Source organism: Dermochelys coriacea, chromosome 1 (assembly GCF_009764565.3).
Source record: "Dermochelys coriacea isolate rDerCor1 chromosome 1, rDerCor1.pri.v4, whole genome shotgun sequence".
Taxonomy (NCBI): domain Eukaryota; kingdom Metazoa; phylum Chordata; order Testudines; family Dermochelyidae; genus Dermochelys; species Dermochelys coriacea.
Genome location: NC_050068.2, coordinates 231,979,919 through 231,992,704, shown reverse-complemented (window position 1 = coordinate 231,992,704; position 12,786 = coordinate 231,979,919). Strand labels below are relative to the sequence as shown.

Here is a 12,786-nt window from a genome sequence, read left to right as displayed (position 1 = left end):
TAGTTTTGCTATAAAATGTTGTTGGTTTTTTCCCAGCTGGGAAAATTGAAATAACTCCTCCAGCTGCGCACTAGGGAGGATCTTGTCAAAGTTCTGAGTCCAGAGAAGCAGAATGGTGGAGTGACCATCAGCCTTATCCCCTCACTCTAAGAGGTAGAGAGTGGAGCAGCCAGGCTCCTTGCCTCTCCAGCAGATTCTGGAAGGTTCTTGGCAATTTTGCAAATGAGTATTTGAGTTCCCATCTCTTTGTATTGCATTTGGGTTAAAAGCAGGACTGAAGTGGAACTAACTCCATATCTCCCAGCCTGGAGTTGAAGTACCTAGGAGTATCTAACCTATTGCCCTATATTATGACTTTACTGCATGTAAATTTGCTATGATGTAAAAACTCAATTTAAAAAGATCTTAACAATTGCCTAGAGATGTGAAATACTTAATTAATGCAGGGGACCCTTATAAATAGGGGATGGAAAAGCACAGAGAAGTTTGTTCTTTTTGTCCTGGGAGAATTGTGAAAGTAAGTACAGTCAACAAAACAAACTTTAGAAGGAGAACTTTTTCCCCTTTCTCCTCCCTGCCTATTCACTTTATTTCACTGATGTTGTTTCAGGTCAGTTTGTTTTTTTTTTAAACCTCCCTTGTGGAAATAAATTATCTCGGTTTGCCCTGTTATACAGGCATATCCTGAGGCCTTTTCCCTTAAGGGCTTCTGAGTCGGTAACTTGGGGCTTCTTAGAGGATTGTCTATTTAAGGAATGATATGACCACCTAACGCTGAAGAAAATTGTCAAGAGTCTGTCACTATTTTAAAATCCATAGTATGCTGGTTGAGCTTTAAATGCCTTGCTTTATTTCTGTTTCATAAACTTCATTTATTTATTTGCATTAAGATAATTTCTCCTTTTTTAATAGTCACGTGTGCAGTAAACCATACACTTAATTGACTTTAAAACTTCTAAGCCAATTCCTTTTAAAAAAAAATACTTCATTTGTAAAGCCTATTTTTTTTTTAGATATTTTCAGGAAAAGCGTTAAGGATGAGATGTCAGTTCATTCCACACCTGTAATTTTCTACAAAAATATAGTGCCTTGCATGGTGTCAAGTATCAGGGAGTAGCCGTATTAGTCTGTATCCACAAAAACAACAAGGAGTCCGGTGGCACCTTTAAAGACTAACAGATTTATTAGGGCATAAGCTTTTGTGGGTAAAAAACTCACTTCTTCAGATGCCCACTTCTTCAGATGCATCTGAAGAAGTGGGTTTTTTACCCATGAAAGCTAATGCACTAATAAATCTTAGTCTTTAATGTGCCACCGGACTCCCTGTTTTTTTTTTTTTAAAAATATAGTGGTTCAGGGTGACATTTTCTTATGTTTGGGTCTCAGCCTCAGAAGTAGGGGAGGTGGGGTTAGGGGTTCTGTGGCTTTTTTAAGCTTAATCAACTTGCGTTAATCTTTCATGTGAGAGGATGAAAACTTTTTTTTCCACCTGTTGATTTTTTTCAGATGCTCTTTTTTTTTTTTTTAACTCTTGACTGAAAACTGCTAGAAATGAAGAACTTGGCAGGTACTGCATGTGTTCCTGAATGAACAGTAAAGAATTGACTTAATTTCACAGAAAGAAGGGTTAAACTACTTATTGTTGAAATTGAGTTGGTTATTTCATTAGTGCTTTGGTCAAAATGCAGGCAATTATTGTGGACAAATGTCTTCACTCGAATTCCTGACAAGGTCTTAAGCAATTGCAGACAACATGTACAGGGATATTGTGAATTGTGAACAAACAAGAATTGTCTGCCTTGACTAATGTTTTGTGAAGCCCATTAAGAAAATAACCTGCTTCCATACAGCAATGGGAAGAAACACCATTATGAATTGAGGATATTTGGAGGGATAAACTTAGGATGTGCTTGTGGCATCATGAGAATTTTAAAGCAGTTTGCATAGATTGTAGTTCAGTTGTCTTAAATCTTTGTGCTGCAATAGAATTCGTTCCTTAGTCTCGGCTTTTTTTAATACCAAGCCATTCTACTCCAGATCACATTAAATTGTACAAATATGGACCATGTGCATAAGCCCTTCCAGAAGTTACCTCAACTGAAAGTTGGTATTTTTCAGTAGCGTTGCATTTGCTACATAGGTTCAGTAAATTCTCCATAATTATGGAACAAAGGAAGTGAGATTTTAGGGGCCCAGGAGGTCACCACAATGTAGTGAATTTATCTGTTGATTTGACATGGAATGACTCACACTGTAATTGATATTAAGTAAGTTGGGTAGTTGTGTAGTTAACGCTGGAAGAAAGGTTTGGATTGATACTTCTGGAGAGTGACATCATCTGTCCACTAAACAGGTGAAACCCAGATAGCTTCAGTATAAGCTTCCCTATGTTACACAAGCAACACATCCCATCCCAGATCTGCAGGGCTGATGTACAAAGATGAGATGTTTACTTCCCATGCCCATTCAATCCTTGATCTCTACTTAGACTGCCAATTAAAACCAGTTGTGCCAATGATTTTGCAATGTGGGCACCTGGAATGTGGACTGATGCTGCCAGTTTTTCATACAGAACAACAATCCCTCATCAGATAGTTACTACCAAACTGAGCCAGATTCAAAGTGGTGACTCAGGATGAGAAAGTTTTCAGATCCTGTTTACTAGGAGTCCTCACCTGAGTCTAAGCCAAACGTATAAAAATAAATTTAATGGAATCATTTTGGAGAGTTCCAATAAATGTATGGAATACTTTATGTTCTGGTACCTATCTTTGTGCTTTAGATTGTCTTCTTCAAGACTCTGTGCTGCACTGAGATCTGGTGCAGTAGATGGAAATTACAATCACTGGGGCCCAGTGGTGTGTTTGAGTTAAGCCTATAGCCTGAACACCTTTCCCCTTTGTGCCTGAGGTCAGGAGTGATCTTAGAATAGAGCATTTTTTTTTTTTATATTTAGGCTTGACAGAGGGAGGACCTTAGCTCCAGATTGTTTTTGTTCTTGCTGGATTCAGTGTATATATGGGGGGGGGGGGTGTTTTTGTTTTTTTTGTTTTAAGGAATGTTAAAAATGCTAAAGTTCCATTCCTAATAGTGGCAAAATAAAGAGGGAATTAAATAAGCCATTTGTTCCATTACTATACCTTCTGTTTTGTTTCCTTGCAATCAATTTTGTGATGCTTCCAGGGTACTCTGAGATGCATCAAAGTATGCCAAGCCTCATTGCACCTTGACTTCTGCTTTTGAAGCACTGAAGCAAGATTTGAATGAGCTGCTTTTGAAACTATTAGCAGTACAAAGTATTGACCAAATACAATGGCAATAGGTAGGGCTTGGTTCTGAATAGGCAGATGGACTTAAAATTTGCTCTGCAATCGTGAGGCTTTAAGGCCATCCTGCAGAGAATCTCGCTTCATGGTCAGCTTGATTCAGTCCTTAGTGGAGTTGCAGCTCAGCACTACATAACACTATAGCCAATTACCTGCCAGCAGGAGTGAGAAGGAGGGGTCAACAAATGTGGCCTACATCCTAGCACTGCTGCATCTGTTCCAGCAGCACCTTCATAGGGTAGGAAGAGCTAGACATGCTGGTGGGGTTTTCAGCTTATTCATAAGAGATCATGAGGACACAGTAGGGAAATTACTACAGGCTCCACCTTTTCCACTAACACCAGGAATGCAATAAAGAAGGGGAAGAGACAACACTGAGTTAAAGCATCGGATCAGCAGGCTTCAGTTAACATGGCCAGCTGGGGATTGGCTGTATCTGCAAAGCTTTCTTTCTCAAGGGAGCGAAAAGCAAAAATCATTTACTAGGAGAGGGCCAAGAATGAAAAATAGGGACGGGGGGGATAAGAGGAGCTGGAAGTAATAAGATGGAGTGGGGGAGCGGATATGTTAATAAAGAAAAAGGCAAATCCCAAGGTTGTGGGTGAGGGTGAGAACTGAAGACAGAAATTAAAATATTGAAAGAAATTTGTGTAAAATTTAGGGTGGGAGGAGGGTTTTAGTGTTTCAGTTACCAATCCAGCTGACTATGGCAATTCTTGCCCCCCTCATCCAAAAAGAAAATTCTCCCTACCCAGTTGTAAAGGGGAGATTCTGCCTTCTCCCTATCTCTACAACAGAAAAATAAAATTGATACCTAATGAGAGAGAGGGGAAATCTTCTATGATATCAGGAATAATTTTATTAGTGCAGGTTTGCTGTGGATTCTGTTCTGAGGCAACACTTCATTTCCTCAATTCCGTGCAGCACCGTTAAGGATGCCGAACAAGTTAAGACCACAATGATGCAGCCAACTGTTGCTAGATTGCTACTTCTGATGTTCCCTGGATGCAAATCAACTAAATATCTTGCATCAGAAACAACAATTCTTGGAGTCTTTCAGGGTTTTGGGTTGGCCTCTTTCCTTGTCTGGAGGTGAGACTGCCTGAAGGTGCTTGTTGCTTGGGAACACCTCTTTCAGTTAATGGAGAGTTCAGATACATTTTTATATGAGGGCTTTCTGGCACTGCTACAGCCAAAATTTCCTTTGTCCTGATCCTGCATGATTTCTGAATGGAACTGATTTTATCTTGGCATGGACATGAGTTGGGCCTCTGAGCAGTGCTTAATTTGTAATGAAAGAGGTTTCAGGGCTCAACCAATTTTTTTTTTACTTTCATAACTGACACGGCAAGCCCAGAGGAGCCAGGGATATGAACTGCCAAGCCTAGAGGTGTTGGGGCTAAGACCTGGCAGAAATTAAGCACTGCCTGTGAGGCAAGGTTCATCATTTCTCCCCATCTACCCCACCCCATCCTTGTCGTCAAGGATTCCTTAGGCAATGCGGATAGTCTGAGACCTTCTTACGTTGTTGAAAGGGATGATAAGCTGAGCTGTCTTGTGACCCACCAAAAATGTGGAGGCTTGATGTACCTTCTGTAGGCAGGTATTTTCATTTTCATGTCCAAAGCTAGGGCAGGCAGATGAGGCGCTACATAAAACTATGTAAAAGAACCAAGTAAAACATTGCAGAAAAGAGACCTCATAGTTGGTCTCCTGAGTCAAATGTGTAATCAAAAAGGATTTTACTGGTGGGAGAGAGAACACCTTACAGGATCTTTCCCATTCACCATATTGTGCAGGAGGCTCAGTTAAATATTAGCTGTCTTGTTCCTAATGGCACGTTCTCCATTCCTAGTCATCTGGAAAATTTTACTTTCTTCCTGGATATCAGAAATCCCTTGCTGGGGAAACAGTCTCTTCCTTCCCTGTCCATCAATGGTAATGCCATACCCTTGTAAATGCATATATATTATTTCTAAAGAGCTGGACAGACTCTCTTGCCCATAACCTAGCCTAGATGTAGGGGAGGATTAAGGCAAGGTATTTGTGATCTAGATTCTGATGCAGTAGAATGTCATTGAGTAGCAGAAGGCACTGCCCACAGCTGACTGGTGGTGTGGAACCTGGGAGTTGGGGGAGGAGGAGTTGTGTGCTGGTTCTGGTCAAATCATTTAGATCAAATCGCACATGGGGACAAGAAGGTGCAGTTTTGAGTGAGGCAAGAAATAAAGTTTTTTGGAGAGATGAGAAATGGAGAGGAAAGATTTGGTAAACTTTTGACCAATATAGTGCTAATCTGCTCCAACCTAGTAATGAAGTTATTTATATAGCCTGGGTGGTGTGCTAGTTGCTTTACAGTTAAGAAAAAGACCAGGGGTGTGCTACTGAAATCAGCAGGAATTCTGCCACTGATTTCAATAGAACCAGGACTTCACCCCAATCCCAGTCCAGAAATGCCTGCAATCTAAATGGACAATGTAGAGATGAGGGATGGTATGAAACTGCCATGTTAATTTTAAATTATCAGAAATGATTAACTCTTCTCGGGATATTATCGGTATTTATTATGAATTACTTTTCCACAGCACCTGAAAGAGTGGAAGGCACTTCAGAGAAGGCACAAAAATAGGATACCTATTCCAATGAGCTTGCAGTCTATATCGTAGCTGTGCAGGTGACAAACCAGCAGTGAAGGGAAGCTGTGGGATAAAGGATAACCACAATATAGTTAGTGTACCCACATATAGTGGCACTTCATTTTTTTCCTTTAGAAAATAAGAGAATATGAAGATCAAAGAGAGAGTGGGACAAAGGGGGGACTTAAAGGAAAGGGTTTGAGCATGATGAATCAAAATAATTGAGGAGATCCAGATACATGAGCCCAATTGGAAGAAGGCACAGAAAAGAGATGAAGAAAGGTGTAGCTTTGTGATTGTCAAACTTGAAAAAGTTTGGCTCAGGTTAAGATGAAGCTGAACCAAAATCCTGGACCTAAAACATACAAGAACTTTAGGACATTTCTGATGAGAGCCATACTATGACTCATGCCCACCAGATAAGCTTCAGACCTCCTTTGGTATAGAAATATTATAGAACAATGAGTCATCCTTACAGCTTTTTCCAGTCCTTGCTAAAACCAGGAACTAGGGCAACATGGCACAGATTTTTATTATTAGTTGAATTATATTCAAACTTACAAGGTAGTTGAAGTTAAGTTTCCATTTAGTGTAAGAGGTCCAAGCTAGTTCTTATTTTTATCCAGTACTAGTTAAGGTGACTAATTTATATGCTATTCAAGGCAAGAGCTGAGGCAAGAGTTATGATCTGTGTTTGGAAAGTACCTAACACACATTTTGAGCACTAACTCCAATGTAAAAAAATATATATATATTTTATTTTGTTACCAGCACATACCTCTGGGAAGGCAGAAAAAGCAATAACGACAATATTAAGAGTTTTCTGGCAACAAACAATGACTTGAATAAATGTGAGGCAGGAGCGGGGGAGAACAAATTGTAATAGAAAAGTTAGTCTAGCCTCATAAGTGAGTGGCTCTTCTGGGAAGAGAGATGGTTATAAAGGCCAAAAGATTTTTCTCCTTTCTCAAACATTCCTGTAAACTTTTTATAGTATAGTCTTATAATCCAGATTCATTCCACATTACATTAAATTGATAACAGTTTTTAGCTTTATTTGGAAGCATGTAATATATATTCTGAAATCACTACATCAGACCATAATGTCTGAAGTCCATGTGTGTGTTCCATTTGGCAGATGTTAGGAAGCCTGACACATTAATGTCTTTGGTGATCGTGCAGTTCTTGCCTTCGGTCCTGTGTCTGGGCACTGATATGCTGATTGAAGCACATACAATAAACTGCTTTTGTTGTTTTGCTTTCCTTTTCCTGTTTCTTCCAGTAAGATTATTTTGCCCTTTTAAATGTCAGTATTTTTCTTTCATTTAAACTACTGCAAAAGAGATTTTATTGTTCAGAACATTTGCATTTTTGAAGCAGGAAGTGACTGCAATTTTCTAAATAATTACTAAATAAGTACTAAATTTTTTTTTTTTCAAATAAAGGCATTTGGAAAATGGAAGTACAAAACCATGTGCTACACTGAATGCAGGACTGTTCATTATGTATGCTGACTGCAATGTGGGGGGGGGGAGGGAAAGCACTGTCTGTCTTGCTAAATTAAAATAATACTTTGGATGATGACAGACAGAAAAACAATTAGGGCTGTTGGATGCTTTGATGTGTGTTGTCACATAGAGAGATGGCTTGTTTTATGCCAGTAAATCTGAACTGTCCAACTCTCAGCAGTATATTAAATTAGCAAAGTTCTTTACATTTTCACTTGGAATGTGAAGTCTGTTTATTTGCGAAGACAGCCTTTCGAAGAATAAACAATTAAAGGTGACTGATGGGACCTTTTATGAGGCTTTTCAGTCATTCTGTTATATTATGGGTCAATAAAAGACCTCCTTAGTCGGTTGGTACATGGCAGTAGTCTTAACCAGATGAGCAATTGCAGTATTTGTATTAGTAATACTTGCATATGCAGGTTGTGTTTGAAATACAATCTTTTATGTGTGGGAAGTATATTTGTTTAAACTGTTAAATCCCCCTGTGGATTAATTTTACACGATGCTTACTGAAAAGAATGTTACTGTGTGTGAAGTAGAATTTTTAAGAGTCTTGACATATATTACTTGGAGTTTAAAGAGTTGAACATATTTGAGATCTGCTTTTATTCATACATTTGGAATCAAATATTCACTAGCTTTTGTTTTTTGAAATATGTATTTCACACAGTTGTGTTTGTGTGCACTGGACAGACTTCACAGCCGGGTCCCTCAATGCTGCTTCAGAAGGGCCTGAATCGCAGACTTGAGTGGGTACTGGTTCAGGCCCTATTTGCATGTTGGGGGGGCAAAGGGAGCCCTTTGTTGGCTCTGAGTCACACCCTCCCTAATGAGGATCAGTATGCCTCCAGAACAGCACTTCAGATACCTGCCAGTTGTAGCAACTAGATGCTGGGTTTAAAACTGAATAATCTCTTCTATGTTATAACTATAGGGCTGGACACCTATTTGTTACATACAGAAGCTGATGAATGTTTGCATCCTAAGAAGAATGCAATTTAGTTTACAATTTGTAAAATGTGAACTATTTAGTATTGACTTTGAGTTCTTTCTGCCCCAATTCTGCCTGCAAGCAAAATTGTACTAAATCCATCAGCATCATCAAATTCCAGCTGTTTTGTGCAACCAGGCCCTTTTATTTTCTTTTGCTAATCTCCTCTAAGTAACTGTCAGATCGATTTTTTCTTTGTCCCTGTGTTGTCCACTTTCTTGATACTTTAAAAAGTCTTCTCTTGTTTGATCACCTTTTATCCATGTGGGATTACACAAATATTTCAGTTTCCTTTGCTGAATTAACTTGGTTTATTTTTCTCCATCTGTTATATAATTCAGCTGTCATTTACGATTTAAAAGGCCAACCAACATCACTAGTATCATATCTTAAGCCATCTAGGTAATGCTTTCCTGGAGTTTACTTTGAAGTCTTTGAAATTCAACATCTTCACTGTCCTGGCAAGAAATTAACTTTTTGTGGGACATGATCCAGACAGATTTGTTTCAGCGCGCGCTCATGCTCTCTCTGTCTCTCACACACTCACAACCTTGGAAAGTTGAACTGTTGCAAAACCACATTTATTCAGAGCTATAGTTAGTTTGAAACTAAATCTGACAATCCTTGCATAGTTTGACTGTTGCTAATAAGGGGGTAGGTCTATACCGGCAGCTTATCACAAGGAATGGGCAAGGAACAAACTGTTCTCATGAGGTGCTCACAAATTAGTTCTCACAACTTTGTCTGCTGTTCCTGTACTTCAGTTCAATTCTTTCAAATGCCAGCATAGTGATGAATTTGGGAATAAATTTTATATTGCATTTCTGTTTACTCAAAATTAAATTTTAAAATTGAAGAGAAGTATCTTTTTTTTTTTTCTCTTGGGAAGTTTGTTTTTAATATTGGATGTGGTGGTGATAGAATGCAATGGGCCAGTTCTTCAGCTGGAGTAATCTGGCATATTTTCACTGAAGGCAATGGAAATACACTGAACTATGCCAGCTGCAGATCGGTGCAATTTGTCTCTGTTTTGGTAATATATTCAATGCAGTATATGTGAAAGGTTCAGGATTGACAGTTAGCACAACTGGAAACTGAAGGCTGCTATCTGCAAAGCAGTGGCAATGTAAACATCACTGCAGTGTCCTCCGAATGTCCTGTCTTCCAGATCGGGAGCAAGTGAGATGAGAATGTCCATAGACTCAAAGACTTCAAGGTCAGACAGGACCATCGTGATCATCTAGTGTGACCTCCTGCACATTGCAGTCCACAGAACCTCACTCACCCACTCCTGTAATAGACCCATAAACTCTGGCTGAGTTACTGGAGTCTTCAAAATGTGATTTAAAGACTTCCAGTTACAAAGAATTCATCATTTACACTCATTTAAACCTGTAACTGACCCATGCCCGATGCTGCAGACGAAGACAAAAAACCCCCAGGGCAGACAATCAGAACCGGGGGAAATTCTTTCCTGACCCCAAATATGGAGATCAGTTAGACCCTAAGCATATGGGCAAGACCCACCAGGAAGGGTCCTGGGAAAGAATTCTCTGTAGTAACTCAAAGCCCTCCCCATCTAGTGTCCCGTCTCCGGTCATTGGGGATTTTTACTACTGGCAGTCACGATGGGTAGGGTTGCAAGGTGTCCGATTTTCGACCGGAGCACCCAGTCGAAAAGGAACCCTGGCGGCTCCGGTCTGCACCACTGACCAGACATTTAAATGTCTGGTTGGCGGCGCAGTGGGGCTAAGGTAGGCTGCCTGCCTGCCTGCTGTGGCTCTGTGCACCGCGCAGCTCCTGGAAGCAGCAGCATGTCCTCCCTCTGGCTCCTACGCATACGGGCAGCCAGAGGGCTCCGCGTACTGCCCCCGTTCCAAGCGCCGGCTCTGCAGCTCCCATTGGCCAGGAATCATGTCCGATGGGAGCAGCGGGGGCGGTGCCTGCAGACAGGGCAGCACACAAAGCCACATGGCCACGGCTCTGCATGGGAGCCAGAGTGGGGACATGCTGCTGTTTCTGGGAGCTGCCTGAGGTAAGCGCTGCTGGAGCCCACACACACACACACCCGTGCTCCAACCCCCTGCCCCTACCCTGATCCTCCTCCTGCCCTCCAAACTCCTTGATCCCAGCCTGGAGTGCCCTCCTCCACCCCAAACTGCTCATCCCCAGCCCTGATCCCCCCCTCCTGCCCTCCAAACCCCTCAGTTCCAGCCCAGAGCACCCTCCTGCACTCCAAGCCCCTCATCCCCATCCGCATCCCAGAATCTGCACCCGCAGCCAGAGCCCTCACGTCCTCCGTGTCCCAGTCCAGAGCCCCCTCCTGCACCCTCAATCAGTCATTTCTGGCCCCACCCCAGAGCCCGCACCCCTGCCCAGAGCCCATACCGCCTCCCACTCCAACACACTGCCTCAGCCCAGAGACCCCGGAGGAGAGGCCAGGCAGGGGTGTTTGGTTTTGTGCAAGTAGAAAATTGACAACCCTATTGATGGGCCACATGCCATTGTAGGCAGGGTCATCATACCATCCCCTCCATAAACTTATCAAGCTCAGTTTAGAAGCCAGTTAGGTTTTTTGCCCCCCACTTGGAAGACTGTCCAGAACTTCATTTCTCTGGTGGTTAGAAACCTTCAATTATTTTTCCAGCCTAAACTATTTTAGACCAGTTTATGTCCACTTGTTCTTATGTCCACATTGGTGCTTAACTTAAACTCTTCCCCCTCCTTCGTATGTATCCCTCTGGTGTATTTATAGAGAGTAATCATATTCTCAGCCTTCTTTTGGTTAGGCTAAACAAGACAAACTCTTTGAGTCTCCTCTCATAAGGTTGGTTTTGCATTCCTTGGATCATCTTAGTAGCCCTTTTCTGCCCCTGTTCCCGTTTTAATTCATCTTTCTTAAACATGGAAGATCAGAATTCCAGACGTCTTACCAGTGCCTAGTATTATGGTACTAATACTTCCCTGTCTCTACTGGAAATGCCTCTCCTGAAGTATCTTAGGACTGCATTAGCCTTTTTCACGGCCACTTCACATTGACAGCTTAGTCATCCTGTGATCAACCAATACGCCCAGGTCTTTCTCCTCCTCTGTCACTTTCAAATAATAAGCCCTCAGTTTATAGAAAAAAATCTTCTTGTTAGTCTCTAAATGTTTCACTTTGCACTATTAAATTTCATCCTATTTCTATTACTCCAGTTTACAAGGTCATCCAGATCTTCTTGTATGATATCCAGTCCTCCTCCGTATTGGCAATACTTCCCAACTTTGTGTCATCCGCACCTTTTATGAGCACATGCTAATCTTTTTGTGTGCCAAGATCAGTACTAAAGAAAAGGAGTACTTGTGGCACCTTAGAGACTAACGAATTTATTTGAGCATAAGCTTTCGTGAGCTACAGCTCACTTCATGAATGCATCTGATGAAGTGAGCTGTAGCTCACGAAAGCTTATGCTCAAATAAATTTTAGTCTCTAAGATGCCACAAGTACTCCTTTTCTTTTTTGCAAATACAGACTAACGCGGCTGCTACTCTGAAGATCAGTAATAAAAATGTTAAATAAGATTGATCCCAAGACCAATCCCTGAAGAACTCCACTAGTAACTTCCCTCCAGCCTGACATTTCTCCTTTCATTATGACCCATTGTAGTCACCTCTTTAACCAGCTCCTTATCCATTTTTCAATTCTCCTATTAATCCCTATCTTTTCCAATGTAGCTATTGATTTCCCATGTGGAACTGTATCTGAAATCCAGGTAGACTGGATTTACTGCATTTCCTTTTGTCTAAAAAATCAGTTATCTTCTCAATTAAGGAGGTCAAATTGGTCTGGCACAATCTACCTTTTGTAAAACCATGTTGTATTTTATCCCAATTACCATTCACCTATATGTCCTTAACTACTTTCTCTCAAAATTTGTTCCAGGACTTTGCATACAATTGAGGTCAAACTAACAGGCCTGTAGTTTCTTAAAAGTAGGAACTGTATTAGCAGTTCTCCAGTCATAGGGTACAACCCCTGAGTTTACAGATTCATTCAAAATCCTTGTTATTGGACTTGCAATTTCATGTGCCAGTTCCTTCAGTATTCTTGGATGGAGATTATCTGGGCCACCCGATTTAGTCCCATTAAGCTGTGTCTGTTTCCATGTCTGTTTGGTCTCTTTGCTGAGCCTGCCATCAATGATGCAAGGTAACAGTTGGTTTTATGATGTGGATGCTTCTGCAATAGGAACTGAACAGTGATCACCAAATTGCTTCATGAAGTGAGTAGGGCTAGAATTTTCAAAGTTATCCTAAGAGTTAAGCACCCACATTCCACT

The 12,786-nt window shown here is 41.0% G+C and overlaps 1 protein-coding gene across 5 annotated transcripts in view; it reads left to right on the top strand.

Moving 5' to 3' along the window:
• RASSF8 (Ras association domain family member 8) overlaps positions 1-12,786 on the top strand; it is a 121,661-nt gene that overhangs the window by 82,268 nt on the left and 26,607 nt on the right. For 2 of the 5 annotated variants that reach the window (XM_043516265.1, XM_043516255.1), the window contains exon 2: positions 1,507-1,567. The exons of the other annotated variants lie outside the window; for them this stretch is intronic. The gene's annotated coding sequence lies outside the window, so the exon portion shown is untranslated. The remainder of the gene's footprint in view (positions 1-1,506; positions 1,568-12,786) is intronic. 5 annotated transcript variants of the gene reach the window in all.